Source organism: Salvelinus alpinus, chromosome 29 (genome assembly GCF_045679555.1).
Source record: "Salvelinus alpinus chromosome 29, SLU_Salpinus.1, whole genome shotgun sequence".
Lineage (NCBI taxonomy): Eukaryota > Metazoa > Chordata > Actinopteri > Salmoniformes > Salmonidae > Salvelinus > Salvelinus alpinus.
Window position 1 is genome coordinate 18,024,985 of NC_092114.1, and position 20,956 is coordinate 18,045,940.

At 45.4% G+C, this 20,956-nt stretch overlaps 1 protein-coding gene across 2 annotated transcripts in view; it reads right to left on the reverse strand.

Annotated features, from left to right (window-relative positions):
* Window positions 1–20,956, reverse strand: part of LOC139559192 (ataxin-1-like) — a 197,338-nt gene that overhangs the window by 132,982 nt on the left and 43,400 nt on the right. For both annotated transcript variants that reach the window (XM_071374965.1, XM_071374967.1), the window contains exon 2: window positions 699–1,372. The gene's annotated coding sequence lies outside the window, so the exon portion shown is untranslated. The remainder of the gene's footprint in view (window positions 1–698; window positions 1,373–20,956) is intronic.

A 20,956-nucleotide genomic window follows, 5' to 3' on the forward strand; every position in this document is an offset into this window, starting at 1 on the left:
CAGCGATCCAAATGGCACCCTATTCCCTATGTAGTGGACTAATTTTGACCACAGCTAAAATTTTGACCACAGCCTATAGGTTTTTGGTCAACATTAGTGCACTATATAGGGAATAGGGTGCCATTTGGGACATAAGCTACGCTATGAAGTTTTGTTTACAACATAGCGCTTTAGTATGTGGTCTGTGCTGGGCTGGGTTTCAATGTAGAACCTTATTTCCTGTTCTCTCCCCTGCACCCTAGTCCTCTCCTGATTGGACTAGATAACTCTGGCCAGCCAGATCTGTCCTCCGATTGGATAACCCTGACGACCTCAGGAAACTGGTAGCTCAGTATCATTAAAACCTGAAGCATTCTGGGTTGTTAAGGCAATGAACTGCTATGCATTTTGTGTACACAACACGACCTACCTCACTCGCTTGTCATCCTACATACAGTAGCTATTCTTCAGATGAAACTAGTAGAAGAGGACAGCAGCTCTGTCTATACAAGCACATATAGTAGCAGAAGAAGACAGCAGCTCTGTCTGTACAAGCACATATAGTAGCAGAAGAAGACAGCAGCTCTGTCTGTACAAGCACATATAGTAGCAGAAGAAGAAATGCAAACAAATCTATTCAAATTCATTCATTCTTGCTTGGACAACATACATGGTCCTATAGGAGGCTGAGACTACAACTACAACAAAACCAGTTTTACCTGAGGGTAGAAGGCAGTTGGTCCTGGCCTGGCCTGGCCTGGTCCGGTGTTCCAGTTGGGAGAAACCAGAAAGAGGTTCAGTTGAAGACAGCGGACCAGTCAGTACTGTGGTCCTGGCCTGGCCTGGTCCGGTGGTCCAGGTGCGAGAAACCAGGAAGTGATTCAGTTGAACACAGTGGACCAGTCAGTACAGTGGTCCAGTTGAACACAGGGGACCAGTCAGTACTGTGGTCCAGTTGAACACAGGGAACCAGTCAGTACAGTGGTTCAGTTGAACACAGGGAACCAGTCAGTACTGTGGTCCAGTTGAACACAGGGGACCAGTCAGTACTGTGGTCCAGTTGAACACAGGGAACCAGTCAGTACAGTGGTCCAGTTGAACACAGGGAACCAGTCAGTACAGTGGTTCAGTTGAACACAGGGAACCAGTCAGTACTGTGGTCCAGTTGAACACAGGGGACCAGTCAGTACTGTGGTCCAGTTGAACACAGGGGACCAGTCAGTACTGTGGTCCAGTTGAACACAGGGAACCAGTCAGTACAGTGGTCCAGTTGAACACAGGGGACCAGTCAGTACAGTGGTCCAGTTGAACACAGGGGACCAGTCAGTACTGCAGCCTTGCTCTAAGATTCCCACTCTGTCTGCCTCGCTCCAGGTGTTTTCACCCTGATTCCCTGCAGAGAGGAGAGAGAAGTCATGTTACATTTACATGTGAGTCATTTAGCAAACGCTCTTATCCAGAGCGACTCACAGGAGCAATTAGGGTTAAGTGCCTTGTTCAAGGGCACATCGACAGATTGTTCACCTAGTCGGCTCGGGGATTCCAACGCTCTTAACCGCTAAGCTATCTTGTTCCTTCGGAATAAGGAAGGGAAAGTGTGTGCTTGTAATTATAGTAGCGTTTGGAAACCAGCCTGCAACAGCCGTGTGGCTGAGCTGATAACACATGGTGCTTACAACGCCAGGGTTGTGGGTTTGTTTCCCATGAAGGACCAGTTTCAAAAAAATGAAAATGTATGTCGCTCTGGATAAGAGCATCTGATTATTATTTTTATTTTTTTAAACATCATTAGATCGCTTTGATTTTTTGTGTGATCAAATTACAGTAAAAAATGGTTATTACTGTAATTCAGACATTCAATAAGGATGACTACTCCTGTTCACTGAAGGCACAGCTCAGATCAAAACATTTAATGACTCCACAATTAAGCCTGTGGTGGTCATGACATTTTGTCAGCCGGTTATTGTCATACAAATAACTGCTGGTCTCACGGTAATTGACCGTTAATTAACATAAACACGTTTAGCATCTCGAGGCCTTTGGAATGTCTACATTTAATGAAATCCTAATAAATCCATTTAATACACAGCATCACAATAAATCTATGATTTATTTTAGTCAGGTTTAAAGAAACACTATGATAAGAAGAAAAAGTATTCCAGAAGAACAGAATGAGTTGGCCTACTATATGTTATCTGGCTATGCTCCATGCCATAGGCTGTAGGCTTGTTCATTTAGCAGACAAGATATGAAAGTATAAGTCCCCGTGCCATCATTTTATATTTCATGATTTTATAGTTATAAGAATATAATTGAACTTAGCTGAATAAAATAGAAAGGATATTTTTTCCCATTCAGGAGCGAGTGCACATATGAAGGCTATGTTGAACGTAAAAGGGATCATTTGAAACAGGTCGTATATGCTAGATTTAGAGTTGTTTGGCAACTATAGTTGTGAATGATACAAACCTTAACGTCTTAGAAATGAGAACGTATATGGGCTGCATGATGTGACTAGAGCCTATTGACTTGAGAAAGTAGTAAAAAAAGCTTGTGCAGTGTTCCTTCCCCCAGGATGCACAGCTGTTCTCTCATCAAGTATTTTCACACATCAGACTATTCACATTTATTATTTATTTTACCTTTATTTAATTAGGAAAGTCAGTTTAGAACAAATTCTTATTTTCAATGACGGCCTAGGAACAGTGGGTTAACTGCCTTGTTCAGGGGCAGACAGACAGATTTTTACCTTGCCAGCTCGGGGATTTGATCTTGCAACCTTCCGGTTATTATTCCAACACTCTAACCACTAGGCTACCAGTAATCTTTCCTTTACTAATATCTAAAATGTGGTTGGACAGGAACAGGGACAGGAGCAGGGGGGAAAAGACGTGTCATGCTTCTGCACTTGATTAGTGAATGGAGGCCGCAATCCCACAGTTCCTTTTTCCATCATGCCGGGTAGGCTACTCCGGTTTTATACCAGAGCTGTGATTAATATTAACAGCTGAGAAATAAATATAGTAGCAGCTGGGATCCTCCTCTTTGTAATGGCAACCATCAACACTCTGCTGTCACACTAGATTACATATAGAAATGTCTGGGCTAATTTCCCATCAACCACTGTTTAAGGAGCATGCAGCCTCTCGCTGTGTGACAGGTCATATTCCGCCAAACTCTGGATGCCTTTGGCTCTCCATCCCTGTTCCTGCAGCTACCCAAAGCATCCTCTAGTGGTTTCATGGGTCGAATGTTATTCATATTTTTCAAATGAAAAAAACTTTTACTTTTTTCGGCAGAAAATCCAGTGTTTCTATATCAAACGGTTTTGTTATATTTCAGTCTTTTTGTGATGTATATGAAGTGTACAATTGGGAGGCAAACCATTATTTTTATACATTTCAACTCTGTATCTGACATGGTACAGGTGTCTTCTTTCTTTAAAGCCCATAACCATGTGTGTGAGGTGTATACTTTTGTTTTAAAGTAGATTTGTTAAGACTACCATGTGTGACCCTGATTTAGCCCACTGCAGTAAAGGTCAAGAAAAAACGGTAACATGTTTTCACAACATATTTAATGAAACTGTTGACAGCCCCCCTCTCTGCGCGCTCGAGAAAAGAATAAAAGACAGAGAGGAGGAGATGGAAACGCACAGTGGTGAGATATTTTTGTATTTAAGGGTAATGTCAGCCTATTAATTTTGGAAATATAAAAAATGTCCCTATTAATAGGCTATTCAAAATCAAATTCAAATCCACTATAATTGTAGGCTAACTCTGTAAGCCGCCCAGCAAAATCAATGAACCAACAGCCTCACCTAGGGCAATACATTCTCTCCCAGACTCATGGATAGAGAGTTTGGAGCGTGGCATTAAAGTAACCAGTCCATCCAGTATGCATAATAACAGAGTCCACACTCAAAGGTAATTAAAAAAAGAAGATCCAAGATGGCGTAGCAGTCAGACGTGTGTTTGTTTTGTCCCGTGTAAATAGTCTGGTTTTATATTTTAATCTCACTTTGCATCTACGAACTAAATATTCTTTCATGCAACCCGCCTCACCCAATGAGGTACGGATCTGCTATTTTTATACCTTATAACTGGAACCTCCATCAGAAACTAGCCAGCTAACTAGCTACTAGCTATTAGTCATTGTTTGCCACTGCTAGCGGTCTTCACCTTTAGCCCGGACACCAGCCAGCTTTTGCTCGGACAATACCTGCCAGTCTCCACAGCGCGATACCAACCCAGAGCATATCGGACTGCTTTTCTCTACAACATCACCGGATTCCTTCCACAAGCTCTGGACCATTACACCGGATCATCACAGCTAGCTAGCTGCAACCGAGTGGCTATTGTTGGCTAATGCCTCTGTCCCGAAGCAAGCACCAGTTAGCCTTGAGCTAGCCTCGAGCTAGGCCCATCTCCCGGCTAGCCGCCGAAGTATACCAGCTAATTCTTGGGCTACAATACCTCTTTTGCCAATTGGCCTGGACCCTTTATTGTCGACACGGAGCCCCGCCGATCCATCACAACTGGTCTGCTGACGTAATCATCCGATGTGGTTTCAACAGGCTTTTCTGTTGCGATGTCGCCGAAGACCCATCTGCTATCCCCGGCCCGCTAGCTTTCTGAACGCCGTGTCTCCCGCTCGCCTAGCGTAGTAGCGACTACCGAACGGCTCCCTGACTCACCTATTGCTGCTCATTGGACCCTATGATCACTCGGCTACACAGCTGATGCCTGCTGGACTGTTCACTAACACAGTACCTCAATTTGTTTATCTGTCGGCCCCAGCCTCCAACGCAGGTCCTGTGTGTACCTAACTGACCCTCTCAGCCCATTCATCACCATTTACCTGTTGTTGTCTTATCTCTCCTGATCAACACCTGTGATTGCTTTATGCCTCTCTCTAATGTCAATATGCCGTGTCTACTGCTGTTTCGGTTAGTTCTTATTGTTTTATTTCACTGTAGAGCCCCCCTGTAGAGCCCCGGCTCAACATACCTTAGATAGCTCTTTTGTCCCACCCCCCACACATGCAGAGACCTCACCTGGCTTAACTGGTGCCTCCAGAGACACGACCTCTCTCACCGTCACTCAATGCCTAGGTTTACCCCCAATGTACTTGCACCGTACCATACCCCTGTCTGTACACTATGCCCTGAATCTATGCTACCACGCCCAGAAATCTGCCCCTTTTCTTCTCTGTTCAAAACGCACTAGACGACCGGTTCTTAAAGCCTTTAACCGTACCCTTATCCTACTCCTCCTCTGTTCCTCTGGCAATGTAGCGGTTAACCCAGGCCCTGTGGCCCCCAGTACTACACCTATTTGTCAGGCGCTCTCATTTGTTGACTTCTGTCACCGTAAAAGCCTTGGTTTCATGCATGTTAACATCAGAAGCATCATCCACAAGTTTGTTTTATTCACTGCTTTAGCAAACTCTGCCAACCCTGATGTCCTAGCCGTGTCTGAATCCTGGCTTTGGAAGGCCACCAAATATTCTGAAATTTCCAAACCCAACTTTTTCCGTCAAGATAGAACTGCCAAAGGGTGCGGAGTTGCAATCTACAGCAGAGATAGCCTGTAGAGTTCTGTCATACTATCCACCTTTCCAGAAATAAATCTCTCACTGTTGCCGCTTGTTATAGACCCCCCTCAGCCCCCAGCTGTGCCCTGGACACCATATGTGAATTGATTGCCCCCTTCTATCTTCAGAGTTCGTACCGTTAGGTGACCTAAACTGGGATATACACCCCGGCCATCGTACAATCTAAGGTAGATACCCTCAATCTCACACAAATTATCAAGGAACCTACCAGGTACAACCCTAAATCCGAAAACATGGGCACCCTCATAGATATCATCCTGACCAACTTGCCCTCTAAATACACCTCTGCTGTCTTCAACCAGGATCTCAGCGATCACTGCCTCATTGCCTGCGTCCGCATTGGGTCCGCGGTCAAACGACCACCCCTCATCACTGTCAAACACTCCCTAAAACACTTCAGCGAGCAGGCCTCTCCAATTGACATGGCCCGGGTATACTGGAAGGATATTGACGTCATCTCGTCAGTAAAGGATGCCTGGTTGTTCTTTCAAAGTGCTTTCCTCACAATCTTAAATAAGCATGCGCCACTCCAACTTTTTTAAACTAAGAACAGATATAGCCCCTTGGTTCACTCCAGACTTGACTGCCCTTGACCAGCACAAAAACATATTGTGGTGTACTGTATTAGCATCGAATATCTCTCACGATATGCAACTTTTCAGGGAAGTCAGGAACCAATATACACAGTCAGTTAGGAAAGCAAAGGCTAGCTTTTTCAAAGAGAAATTTGCATTCTGTAGCACTAATTCCAAAAAGTTTTGGGGACACTGTAAAGTCCATGGAGAATAAGAGCACCTCCTCCCAGCTGCCCACTGCACTGAGGCTAAGAAACACTGTCACCACTGATAAACCTATGATAATCAAGAATTTCAATAAGCATTTTTATACGGCTGGCCATGCTTTCCACCTGGCTACCCCTACCCCGGCCAACAGCTCTGCACCCCCCGCAGCAACTTGCCCAAGCCCCCCCCCCCCCCCCCCCCCCGCTTCTCCTTCACCCAAATCCAGATAGCTGATGTTCTGGAAGAGCTGCAAAATCTGGACCCCTACAAATCAGCTGGGCTAGACAATCTGGACCCTCTCTTTCTAAAATTATCCGCTGCAATTGTTGCAACCCCTATTACTAGCCTGTTCAACTCTCTTTCGTATCGTCTGAGATCCCTAAAGATTGGGAAGCTGCCACGGTCATCCCCCTCTTCAAAGGGGGAGACACTCCAGACTCAAACTGTTGCAGACCTATATCCATCCTGCCCTGCCTTTCTAAAGTCTTCGAAGGCCAAGTTAACAAACAGATCACCGACCATTTCGAATCCCACCGTACCTTCTCCACTATGCAATCTGGTTTCCGAGCTTCTCATGGGTGCACCTCAGCCATGCTCAAAGTCCTAAACGATATCATAACCACCATCGATAAAAGACAGTACTGTGCAGCCATCTTCATCGACCTGGCCAAGGCTTTCGACTCTGTCAATCACTGCATTCTTATCGGCAGACTCAATAGCCTTGGTTTCTCAAATGACTGCCTCGCCTGGTTCACCAACTACTTCTCAGATAGAGTTCAGTGTGTCAAATCGGAGCGGCAGTTGTCCGGACCACTGGCAGTCTCCATGGGGGTGCCACAGGGTTCAATTCTCGGGCCGACTCTTTTCTCTGTATATATCAATGATGTCGCTCTTGCTGCTGGTAGTTCTCTGATCCACCTCCACGCAGATGACACCATTCTGTATACATCTGGCCCTTCTTTGGACACTGTGTTAACAAACCTCCAAACGAGCTTCAATGCCATACAACACTTCTTCTGTGGCCTCCAACTGCTCTTAAATGCTAGTAAAACTAAATGCATGCTCTTCAACCGATCGCTGCCTGCACCCGCCCGCCCGACTAGCATCACTACTATGGACGGTTCTGACTTAGAATATGTGGACAACTACAAATACCTAGGTGTTTGGTTAGACTGTAAACTCTCCTTCCAGACTCACATTAAGCATCTCAGATCCAAAATGAAATCTAGAATCGGCTTCCTATTTCGCAACAAAGCCTCCTTCAATCATGGTGCAAAACATACCCTCGTAAAACTGACTATCCTACCGATGCTTGACTTCGGCAATGTCATTTACAAAATAGCCTCCAACACTCTACTCAGCAAATTGGATGTAGTCTATCACAGTGCCATCCATTTTGTCAACAAAGCCCCATATACTACCCACCACTGCGACCTGTATGCTCTCGTTGGCTGGCCCTTGCTACATATTCGTCGCCAAACCCACTGGCTCCAGGTCATCTATAAGTCTTTGCTAGGTAAAGCCCCGCCTTATCTCAGCTCACTGGTCAACATAGCAACACCCACCCATAGCACGGGCTCCAGCAGGTATATTTAAATGGTCATCCCCAAAGCCAACACCTCTTTTGGCCGCCTTTCCTTCCAGTTCTCTGCTGTTAATGACTGGAACGAATTGCAAAAATCACTGAAGCTGGAGATTTACAGTATATCTCCCTCACTAACTTTAAGCATCAGCTGTCAGAGCAGCTTACCAATCACTGCACCTGTACACAGCCCATCTGTAAATAGCCCACCCAACTACCTCATCCCCATATTGTTATTGTTTTTGCTCTTTTGAACCCCAGTATCTCTACTTGCACATCCTCATCTGCACATCTATCACTCCAGTGTTTAATGCTAAATTGTAATTATTTAGTCACTATGGTCTATTTATTGCCCTACGTCCCTAATCTTACTACATTTGCACACATGGTATATAGATGTTTCTATTGTGTTATTGACTGTACATTTGTTTATGTGTTACTCTGTGTTGTTGTTTTTGTCGCACTGCTTTGCTTTATCTTGGCCAGGTCGCAGCTGTAAATGAGAACGTGTTCTCAACTGGCCTACCTGGTTAAATAAAGTTTGTTGACACTAGACCAATTGCGTACCAAAGACATCTTAAATCTATGTTTAAAAAAAAAAAAAGTTTTTCTGCTGTGCGTAATTTGCGTTAGGCTATTAGGCTACATATTGTATAATGACACAATCATTATTTTAATTCCGTTTTTCGGTCTTGGGCTCATATATAGGCCTATGTGTATGCATCAGCTCTAACTTGCATATGGGTGTTTTGAATTAATCATCACCTTAGAAAGCACTGTCCATTTCGTTGTTGTTAGGCTTTGAAACAACATGCAATGATCATGTTTTCCACTCAGTTTCAACCTGTTGGTGAACTTCTTTCTTCAAATTGATCATCCCAGTTAGGTGAATTTTAAAAGCATGATAAGTGTTTGATGTGAGTGTCAGAGTGGCTAGAGGGACAATAGGAGCCCTGAGTACCAGGCCAATAGGACCTGATGGAGGGACAATAGAGCCCTGAAGATCGGGCCATTAGGACCTGATGGAGGGACAGTAGAGCCCTGAGTACCAGGCCATTAGGTCCTGATGGAGGGACAGTAGAGCTCTGAGTACCAGACCATTAGGACCTGATGGAGGGACAGTAGAGCCCTGAGTACCAGACCATTAGGACCTGATGGAGGGACAATAGAGCCCTGAGTACCAGGCCATTAGGACCTGATGGAGGGACAGTAGAGCTCTGAGTACCAGGCAATCAGGACCTGATGGAGGGACAGTAGAGCCCTGAGTACCAGGCCATTAGGACCTGATGGAGGGACAATAGAGCCCTGAGTACCAGGCCACTAGGACCTGATGGAGGGACAGTAGAGCCCTGAGTACCAGACCATTAGGACCTGATGGAGGGACAATAGAGCCCTGAGTACCAGGCCATTAGGACCTGATGGAGGGACAATAGAACCTTGAAGATCGGGCCATTAGGACCTGATGGAGGGACAATAGAGCCCTGAAGATCGGGCCATTAGGACCTGATGGAGGGACAGTAGAGCCCTGAGTACCAGGCCATTAGGACCTGATGGAGGGACAGTAGAGCCCTGAGTACCAGGCCATTAGGACCTGATGGAGGGACAGTAGAGCCCTGAGTACCAGGCCATTAGGACCTGATGGAGGGACAGTAGAGCCCTGAGTACCAGGCCATTAGGACCTGATGGAGGGACAGTAGAGCCCTGAGTACCAGGCCATTAGGACCTGATGGAGGGACAATAGAGCCCTGAGTACCAGGGCATTAGGACCTGATGGAGGGACAGTAGAGCCCTGAGTACCAGGCCATTAGGACCTGATGGAGGGACAGTAGAGCCCTGAGTACCAGGCCATTAGGACCTGATGGAGGGACAGTAGAGCCCTGAGTACCAGGCCATTAGGACCTGATGGAGGGACAGTAGAGCCCTGAGTACCAGGCCATTAGGACCTGATGGAGGGACAATAGAGCCCTGAGTACCAGGGCATTAGGACCTGATGGAGGGACAATAGAGCCCTGAGTACCAGGCCATTAGGAGGGACAATAGAGCCCTGAGTACCAGGGCATTAGGACCTGATAGAGGGACAGTAGAGCCTTGAAGACCAGGCCATTAGAGACCAAACAGTCCTTACCAACACATGTCCAGAGTGCATAAGAGGAGATTACCGTGACTCAACGGTCACGTGGAATTTGACTGCCGGTGTGGCGGTAATATGGTCACCGCAACAGCCCTACTAACAGTTGTATAGACACAACACTTCCAGTAGGCCAAACAAAGTCTACTGCTGGTCTGCTACTCCTTCTATCCAAACATTCTAAGTACTGTGTGTACAGTACAGTAACATTGTCTGTGTTATTTAGGGAGTTTCCCAGACAGCCCAGCCTGCGTGATGACCCCTGACCTCTAACCTCTCCTTAGGGGTTGAGTGGGAGGGACAGGGGGGTTAGTACAGGGTTTTTTCCAGCTACATTCCTCTGGGGTGGACATTGTAGGGAGGAATGAGTGGTTAATCACCATGGTAAACAGTAATGTTACTGAACCCTCAGATCTCCCGAGAGAGAGAGAGAGAGAGAGAGAGAGAGAGAGAGAGAGAGAGAGAGAGAGAGAGAGAGAGAGAGAGAGAGAGAGAGAGAGAGAGAGAGAGAGAGAGAGAGAGAGAGAGAGAGAGAGAGAGAGAGAGAGGCTGCCCTGCTGGGCAGGCTGGCAGATAGGCTGCATCCACTAAACAAACACAGGCCACTCTATTTATAGACCCCTTGCCCATTGGCATGGCAACCACAGTTGTTTACCCGCATTACAAACTATTTTACTTTTTTAAAATGTATTTTGTATTCTTCTAGGAAATCTTTAGCATGTTTAGCTTAGTTTTCCAGGTTGAGTCATCTCACAGCCTCAAGGCAGACATGAGATGTTCAATGTGAGGTTTCTGGATCTGTTTCTGGCTTCTTAGTTTTATGTCTGTTGAGTTCAGGATACCAACATTTATAGCTTTATGTCTGTCTGACTGTCTGCCTGTCTGAGTCTGTCTGAGTCTGTCTGAGTCTGTTTGTCTGTCTGTCTGTCTGTCTGCCTGTCTGTCTGTCTGACTGTCTGCCTGTCTGAGTCTGTCTGAGTCTGTTTGAGTCTGTTTGTCTCTCTGTCTGTCTGATTGTCTGTCTGACTATCTGTCTGACTGTCTGTCTGAGTCTGTCTGACTGTCTGATTGTCTGTCTGACTGTCTGTCTGACTGTCTGATTGTCTGTCTGACTATCTGTCTGACTGTCTGTCTGAGTCTGTCTGACTGTCTGATTGTCTGTCTGACTGTCTGTCTGACTGTCTGATTGTCTGTCTGACTGTCTGATTGTCTGTCTGACTGTCTGACTGTCTGCCTGTCTGAGTCTGTCTGAGTCTGTCTGAGTCTGTTTGAGTCTGTTTGTCTCTCTGTCTGTCTGATTGTCTGTCTGACTATCTGTCTGACTGTCTGTCTGAGTCTGTCTGACTGTCTGATTGTCTGTCTGACTGTCTGTCTGACTGTCTGATTGTCTGTCTGACTATCTGTCTGACTGTCTGTCTGAGTCTGTCTGACTGTCTGATTGTCTGTCTGACTGTCTGTCTGACTGTCTGATTGTCTGTCTGACTGTCTGATTGTCTGTCTGACTGTCTGACTGTCTGATTGTCTGTCTGACTGTCTTATTGTCTGACTGTCTTATTGTCTGACTGTCTGTCACTCTGGTTTGTGTTTGTTTACTTGTTTGTATTTGTATGTTTACTATAGTTGTGTATGAGGCTTGGTGTCACCTGATCCAGTGTAAGTTCAGTTGCCCTCGAGGGCCTGAAAGGTACACTCCCAACTACACTAGTACCGTTTGTTCCAACCTTGACTTGTACACAACACAAACAATAATTGCAGCCCTAGAAAGCAGCATTTGATAGATATTTGTTAGATATTACTGCACTGTCGGAGCTAGAAAAACAAGCATTTCGCTACACCCACAATAATATTTGCTAAACCTGTGTATGTGACCAATAAATTGGATTTGATTTGAGACAGTGATGTCCAGATATAAAGCATTTGACAGGGATATATATATATATATATATATATATATATATACAAGTAAAACTAAATGCATGCTCTTCAACCGATCGCTGCATGCACCTGCCCGCCCGTCCAACATCACTACTCTGGACGGTTCTGACTTAGAATATGTGGACAACTACAAATACCTAGGTGTCTGGTTAGACTGTAAACGCTCCTTCCAGACTCACATCAAACATCTCCAATCCAAAGTTAAATCTAGAATTGGCTTCCTATTTCGCAACAAAGCATCCTTCACTCATGCTGCCAAACATACCCTCGTAAAACTGACCATCCTACCGATCCTCGACTTCGGCGATGTCATTTACAAAATAGCCTCCAATACCCTTCTCAATAAATTGGATGTAGTCTATCACAGTGCCATCCGTTTCGTCACCAAAGCCCCATATACTACCCACCACTGCGACCTGTATGCTCACGTTGGCTGGCCCTCGCTTCATACTCGTCGCCAAACCCACTGGCTCCAGGTCATCTACAAGACCCTGCTAGGTAAAGTCCCCCCTTATCTCAGCTCGCTGGTCACCATAGCAGCACCCACCTGTAGCACGCGCTCCAGCAGGTATATCTCTCTGGTCACCCCCAAAACCAATTCTTCCTTTGGCCGCCTCTCCTTCCAGTTCTCTGCTGCCAATGACTGGAACGAACTACAAAAATCTCTGAAACTGGAAACACTTATCTCCCTCACTAGCTTTAAGCACCAGCTGTCAGAGCAGCTCATAGATTACTGCACCTGTACATAGCCCATCTATAATTTAGCCCTAACAACTACCTCTTTCCCTACTGTATTTATTTATTTTGCTCCTTTGCTCCTCCTCTGGAATAATTCACAGAGCAGCCTATATCTGGCATAATTCACAGAGCAACCTATACCTGGAATAATTCACAGAGCAACCTATACCTGGCATTATTCACAGAGCAGCCTATACCTGGCATAATTCACAGAGCAGCCTATACCTGGCATAATTCACAGAGCAGCCTATACCTGGCATAATTCACAGAGCAGCCTATACCTGGCATAATTCACAGAGCAGCCTATACCTGGCATAATTCACAGAGCAGCCTATACCTGGCATAATTCACAGAGCAGCCTATACCTGGCATAATTCACAGAGCAGCCTATACCTGGCATAATTCACAGAGCAGCCTATACCTGGCATAATTCACAGAGCAACCTATACCTGGCATAATTCACAGAGCAGCCTATACCTGGCATTATTCACAGAGCAGCCTATACCTGGCATTATTCACAGAGCAGCCTATACCTGGCATAATCCACAGAGCAGCCTATACCTGGAATAATTCACAGAGCAGCCTATACCTGGCATAATTCACAGAGCAGCCTATACCTGGCATAATTCACAGAGCAACCTATACCTGGCATAATTCACAGAGCAGCCTATACCTGGCATTATTCACAGAGCAGCCTATACCTGGCATTATTCACAGAGCAGCCTATACCTGGCATAATTCACAGAGCAGCCTATACCTGGAATAATTCACAGAGCAGCCTATACCTGGCATAATTCACAGAGCAGCCTATACCTGGCATAATTCACAGAGCAGCCTATACCTGGCATAATTCACAGAGCAGCCTATACCTGGCATTATTCACAGAGCAGCCTATACCTGGCATAATTCACAGAGCAGCCTATACCTGGAATAATTCACAGAGCAGCCTATACCTGGCATAATTCACAGAGCAGCCTATACCTGGCATAATTCACAGAGCAGCCTATACCTGGCATAATTCACAGAGCAACCTATACCTGGCATAATTCACAGAGCAGCCTATACCTGGCATTATTCACAGAGCAGCCTATACCTGGCATAATTCACAGAGCAGCCTATACCTGGAATAATTCACAGAGCAGCCTATACCTGGCATAATTCACAGAGCAGCCTATACCTGGCATAATTCACAGAGCAGCCTATACCTGGCATTATTCACAGAGCAGCCTATACCTGGCATGATTCACAGAGCAGCCTATACCTGGCATAATTCACAGAGCAGCCTATACCTGGAATAATTCACAGAGCAGCCTATACCTGGCATAATTCACAGAGCAGCCTATACCTGGCATAATTCACAGAGCAGCCTATACCTGGCATAATTCACAGAGCAGCCTATACCTGGCATTATTCACAGAGCAGCCTATACCTGGCATAATTCACAGAGCAGCCTATACCTGGAATAATTCACAGAGCAGCCTATACCTGGCATAATTCACAGAGCAGCCTATACCTGGCATAATTCACAGAGCAGCCTATACCTGGCATAATTCACAGAGCAACCTATACCTGGCATAATTCACAGAGCAGCCTATACCTGGCATTATTCACAGAGCAGCCTATACCTGGCATTATTCACAGAGCAGCCTATACCTGGCATAATTCACAGAGCAGCCTATACCTGGAATAATTCACAGAGCAGCCTATACCTGGCATAATTCACAGAGCAGCCTATACCTGGCATAATTCACAGAGCAGCCTATACCTGGCATAATTCTTCTATGTAATAAATTAGTACAGTAGGGACAGGAATGATAGGAAGCTTCCCATCCACCCTCTGGTCACACAAACTCCTCTCTCTCCAGAATATGTCTATATACAGCATTGTAAAGACGTTCAAGTACAAAAGGGAAAATAAATGTACGTTTAATTTACAATGGTGTTTGTTCTTCAATGGTTGCCCTTTTCTTGAGGCAACAGGTCACAAATCTTGCTGCTGTGATGGCACACTGTGGAATTTCACACAATAGATATGGGAGTTTATCAAAATTGGATTTATTTTCAAATTCTTTGTTGGTCTGTGTAATGAGGGAAATATGTGTCTCTAATATGGTCATACATTTGACAGGAGGTTAGGAAGTGCAGCTCAGATTCCAACTCATTTTGTGGGCAGTGTGCATATAGCCTGCTTCTCCTGAGAGCCAGGTCTGCCTACGACGACCTCTCTCAATAGCAAGGCTATGCTCACTGAGTCTGTACATAGTCAAAGCGTTCCTTAATTTTGGGTCAGTCACAGTGGTCAGGTATTCTGCCACTGTGTACTCTCTGTTTAGGGCCAAATAGCATTCTAGTTTGCTCAGTTTTTTTGTAAATTCTTTCCAATGTGTCAAGTAATTAGCTTTTTGTTTTCTCATCATTTGTTTGGGTCTAATTGTGTTGCTGTCCTGGGGCTCTGTGGGGTCTGTTTGTGTTTGTGAACAGAGCCTCAGGACCAGCTATCTTAGGGGACTCTTCTCCAGGTTCATTTCTCTGAAGATGATGGCTTTGATATGGAAGGCTTGGGAATCGCTTCCTTTTAGGTGGTTGTAGAATTGAATGGCTCTTTTTTGTGTTTGTCCCATTTTGTGAATTCTTGGTTGGTGAACGGACCCCAGACCTCAAAACCATAAACAGCAATGTGTTCTATAACTGATTCAAGCATTTTTGGCCAGATCGTAATTGGTATGTCAATTTTATGTTCCTTTTGATGGCATAAAAGTCCCTTCTTGCCTTGTCTCTCAGCTCGTTCACAGCTTGGTGGAAGTTACTGTGGCGCTGATGTTTAGGCCGAGGTATGTATAGTTTTTTGTGTGCTCTAAGACAACGGTGTCTAGATAGAATTTGTATTTGTTGTCCTGGCAACTGGACTTTTTTTGGAACACCATTATTTTTGTCTTACTGAGATTTCCTTTGAGGGCCCAGGTCTGGCAGAATCTGTGCAGAAGATCTAGCTGCTGCTGTAGGCCCTCCTTGGTTGGGCACAGAAGCACCAGATCATCAGCAAACAGTAGGGTTAGGCCAGGTGCTGCAGACTGTTCTAGTGCCCTCGCCAATTCCTCTCTCTCTCTCTCTCTCTCTCTCTCTCTCTCTCTCTCTCTCTCTCTCTCTCTCTCTCTCTCTCTCTCTCTCTCTCTCTCTCTCTCTCTCTCTCTCTCTCTCTCTCTCTCTCTCTCTCTCTCTCTCTCTCTCTCTCTCTCTCTCTCTCTCTCTCTCTCTCTCTCTCTCTCTCTCTCTCCCCCATCGCTCTCCCCCTCTCTATTTGGCCCTCCCTTTCTCTCTCTCTCTCTCTCTCCATTTCTCACTCCCTCTCCCCACCTATCTCTCTCTCTCTCCGTGAATGTCATCTTCCCTCACAGAATGAAAAGTATTCTCCCTCTCTGAGGCCTGGCTCCCACACGCTGGGCACGGTCCATCTGGAAGAGGTTCATCCTCCTCAGTGAATTTCATTTAAAAAAATGTTTTTAAACATTTAAAAAATGATCCTTTTTAAATAAAACTATACTCAATATAATCACGTCACCAGATAATTGATTAAAACACACTGTTTAGCAATGCAGGTCTACAGTAACCTCAACAGCAATCTGTAGGGTAGAACCGTGGTGTAGCCATAGGACAGCTAGTTTCTGTCCTCCTCTGGGTACACTGACCTCAATACAAAACCTAGGAGGCTCATGGTTCTCTCCCCCTTCCATAGACAACTTCCGGAGGACGTCCTCCAACCAATCAGAGCTGTTGCAGCACGAACTGACATGTTGTCGCCCCAATCAAAGGATCAGAGAATGAATCTAGTACTGAAAGCATAAGCTACAGATAGCTAGCACAGCAGTGCATAAATGTGGTGAGTAGTTGACTCAAACAGAGAGAAAGACAATAGTTGAACAGTTATGAACAAATTAATTTCTTCCAAAATGAAGGAGAAGCAAAGGAAAGACAGAGAGACAGAGATTGTCTTTTTTTTTTACTTACAGTTTCACTAACTTAGCTAGCTAGTTTAGCCTACTGAAATACCCTGCTCAAACAGAGGGATTGTAATGGCTTCCGTCGGTAGAAGGAGAGGAGGACCAAAGCGCAGCGTGGTATGTATCCATATCTTTTAGAATACTTTTTCAATAATGAACAAAACAATAAACAGACGAAAACCCAACGAAGCTACAGTCCCGAACTAGAGAACATAGAACAGATGAACGCAAGAACAGGAACAATCACCCACAAACCAACAGTGAAAACAGGCTACCTTAATATGGTTCCCAATCAGAGACAACGTAAAACACCTGCCTCTGATTGAGAACCATATCAGGCCAATAAGACAAACCTAAACAAAGAAACACATAACATAGACTACACCCACCCAGCTCACGTCCTGACCAACTAAACAAAGACTAAAGAAGGGAAATAAGGTCAGGAACGTGACAGGGATGCTATGTTAGCCAGCTGGCTATGACTATCCAACACAACACTGGAACTCTTCCAAGTCAATTTATTGCCACCGGGGCCCGCCGGTGTAACTGCTTACTGACTGTATACTGTAACGTTACTGCATGATTGTAGCGGGTTTACTAACACGTTAGTTCTATTAGCTATGACGTTACTTTAGCTAGTATGGTGACAACGATGTAGGCTGTGTGCAGTGGTTTGGTCACATACAGCTGATGTGTTGTGCATTGAAGTCCATAAGAGAAGGGAAGAGGTGAGAGGAGGAGAGCGCATAGACGCGAGAAGGAATACAACGTGGCTGTTTGTTTACGCGTGATCAGGGGTGTATTCATTCCGCCGATTCTATTGATAAACGTTTCTTAAACGGAAGCAAACAGAACAAAACAGGGATAAACATACTTGAATTTGCCCAATAGAAACTCTTGTTTGCAACTGTTGGACTAATGATTACACCCTAGATCAGCTAGATGCAGGCAAGAGTGTGCAAGGTGGTATTGAATGTCACTGTCTGTCCATGTGTCACTGTCTGTCATCTCAGATTTTTCTCTCTACCTGTGTGCACCTACGTTGTAAACTTTCATTGATAGGCTAGGTTGTATCAACCACATGACGGGAATAGGGAACATTTGAGTATCATGTAGTAGCCTAAACCTATCGATGTTACATTGTGCTGGGTGAATGGAATATGAATGACAGTCATCCAAAATGATGTAATTTTAGGTGGTCCTCCCTCATCTTAAACGGCACTGACCACCACTGACCACCACTGGTATAAGTGGGTATCAGTAACTATCAGTGGGTATCACTAGGTATCAGTGGGTATCAGTAGGTATCAGCTGGTAACAGTGGGTATCACTAGGTATCCGTGGGTATCAGTAGGTATCCGTGGGTATCAGTTGGTAACAGTGGGTATCACCAGGTATCCACAGGTATCAGTTGGTATCAGTGGGTATCAGTAACTATCAGTGGGTATCACTAGGTATCCGTGGGTATCAGTTGGTATCACTAGGTATCCGTGGGTATCAGTAGGTATCCGTGGGTATCAGTTGGTAACAGTGGGTATCACCAGGTATCCACAGGTATCAGTTGGTATCAGTGGGTATCAGTAACTATCAGTGGGTATCACTAGGTTTCCGTGGGTATCAGTAACTATCAGTGGGTATCACTAGGTATCCGTGGGTATCAGTTGGTAACCGTGGGTATCACCAGGTATCCACAGGTATCACTGGGTATCAGTGGGTATCACTAGGTATCAGTGGGTATCAGTGGGTATCACCAGGTATCAGTGGGTATTGCTAGGTATCAGTGGGTATCAGTTGGTAACAGTGGGTATCACCAGGTTACCACAGGTATCACTAGGTATCAGTGGGTATCACTAGGTATCAGTGGGTATCACTAGGTATCAGTGGGTATCACGAGGTATCAGTGGGTATCACTGGGTATCAGTGGGTATCACGAGGTCTCAGTGGGTATCACGAGGTATCAGTGGGCAAAAGTAGGTATCAGTTGGTATCAGTGGGTATCACTCGGTATCAGTGGATATCACTAGGTATCAGTGGGTATCACCAGGTATCAGTGGGTATCACTAGGTATCAGTGGGTATCAGTGGGTATCACTAGGTATCAGTGGGTATCACCAGGTATCAGTGGGTATCAGTGGGTATCAGTGGGTATCACTAGGTATCAGTGGGTATCAGTGGGTATCACTAGGTATCAGTGGGTATCACTAGGTATCACTAGGTATCAGTGGGTATCACTAGGTATCAGTGGGTATCACTAGGTATCAGTGGGTATCACTAGGTATCAGTGGGTATCACTAGGTATCAGTGGGTATCACTAGGTATCAGTGGGTATCACTGGGTATCACTGGGTATCACTGGGTATCACTAGGTATCAGTGGGTATCAGTAGGTATCAGTTGGTAACAGTGGGTATCACCAGGTATCCACAGGTATCACTGGGTATCAGTGGGTATCACTAGGTATCAGTGGGTATCAGTAGGTATCAGTGGGTATTGCTAGGTATCAGTGGGTATCAGTTGGTAACAGTGGGTATCACCAGGTTACCACAGGTATCACTAGGTATCAGTGGGTATCACTAGGTATCAGTGGGTATCACGAGGTATCAGTGGGTATCACTGGGTCTCAGTGGGTATCACGAGGTATCAGTGGGCAAAAGTAGGTATCAGTTGGTATCAGTGGGTATCAGTGGATATCACTAGGTATCAGTGGGTATCACCAGGTATCAGTGGGTATCACTAGGTATCAGTGGGTATCACCAGGTATCAGTGGGTATCACTAGGTATCAGTGGGTATCACTAGGTATCAGTGGGTATCACTAGGTATCAGTGGGTATCACTAGGTATCAGTGGGTATCATTAGGTATCAGTGGGTATCACTCGGTGTCAGTGGGTATCACTAGGTATCAGTGGGTATCAGTGGGTATCACTAGGTATCAGTGGGTATCAGTAGGTATCAGTGGGTATCACTAGGTATCAGTGGGTATCACTAGGTATCAGTGGGTATCACTAGGTATCAGTGGGTATCACTAGGTATCAGTTTGGTATCACTAGGTATCAGTGGGTATCACTAGGTATCAGTGGGTATCAGAACTCCCAGCCGAGCCCTATCACTGTGGGTGTGTGTATGTCCTATCGGGAACCAAAGTTCACCTCAGAACCTCGATACAGCCAGGTGTCCTGACCTGTTTCCAGTAGTTACCTGACTATCATGCTGCACTGTGCTGCTGACACACTTGAACACACTACAGCAGAACGCCAAACTGGCCTGACCATAAAGTACTCTGCGTATGGGAGAGAGTGCATGAATGCATGTGTGTCTGTGTGTGTGTGTGTGTGTGTGTGTGTGTGTGTGTGTGTGTGTGTGTGTGTGTGTGTGTGTGTGTGTGTGTGTGTGTGTGTGTGTGTGTGTGTGTGTGTGTGTGTGTGTGTGTGTGTGTGTGTGTGTGTGTGTGTGTGTGTGTGTGTGGGAGGCATCATAATGTAGAAGCCCAGACCAAACTAGGACAAGCCCTGACACTCTGACAAAGCAAACGGACACGTTGACAGATCTAACCATCTGTGTAAAATGGTGAGAAAGCATTGAGACAAACCACCAGTTCTGCTTTGACTGATAGAGCCAGACCACCACCGCGGTACTACAGTAGCACTCACTGTCGGAGGAACTGATAAACGTATTGCTGAATAAAAGCAAAAGTTGTTTGTCAGACATGATACTAGTCGAACCGCAAAGGTGGGTGCTACAAGTGATGGATGGATTCAACACTGGGCCTTCAGATGTCAGAACCTCAGCTTGGTTACACTACATTATTTTCTTATTACCTGCTAGAAACCACTGGCGACAGGAAAAACATTTCAAGAAACAAGTCTAGACTGACCTGAAGAGGAAATAGCCAATAAGGAGGAAAGATAGACATGGACTAGCAGTCTGTAACAGTCAACCCTTGCTTCAGGGTCAAGGAGAGTCCATTACACAATTGTCTCCATCTCCCGCTCTCATCTTTTTCTAATTTTCTCGCTCTCTCCCACTTTGTCTTCCCGGTCTGTCTTTCTTTCTCTCTCTCTCTGATGATAGGATTCCCTCTGGGAATGACATCATCCTGAAACATGTGATTGACATGTGAGTAGGAGAGAGAAAGAGAGAGGAGAGTGAGAGCAAGAGAGTAGAGATAGAGACAGACAGAGAGAGCGAGAGAGACACAGACAG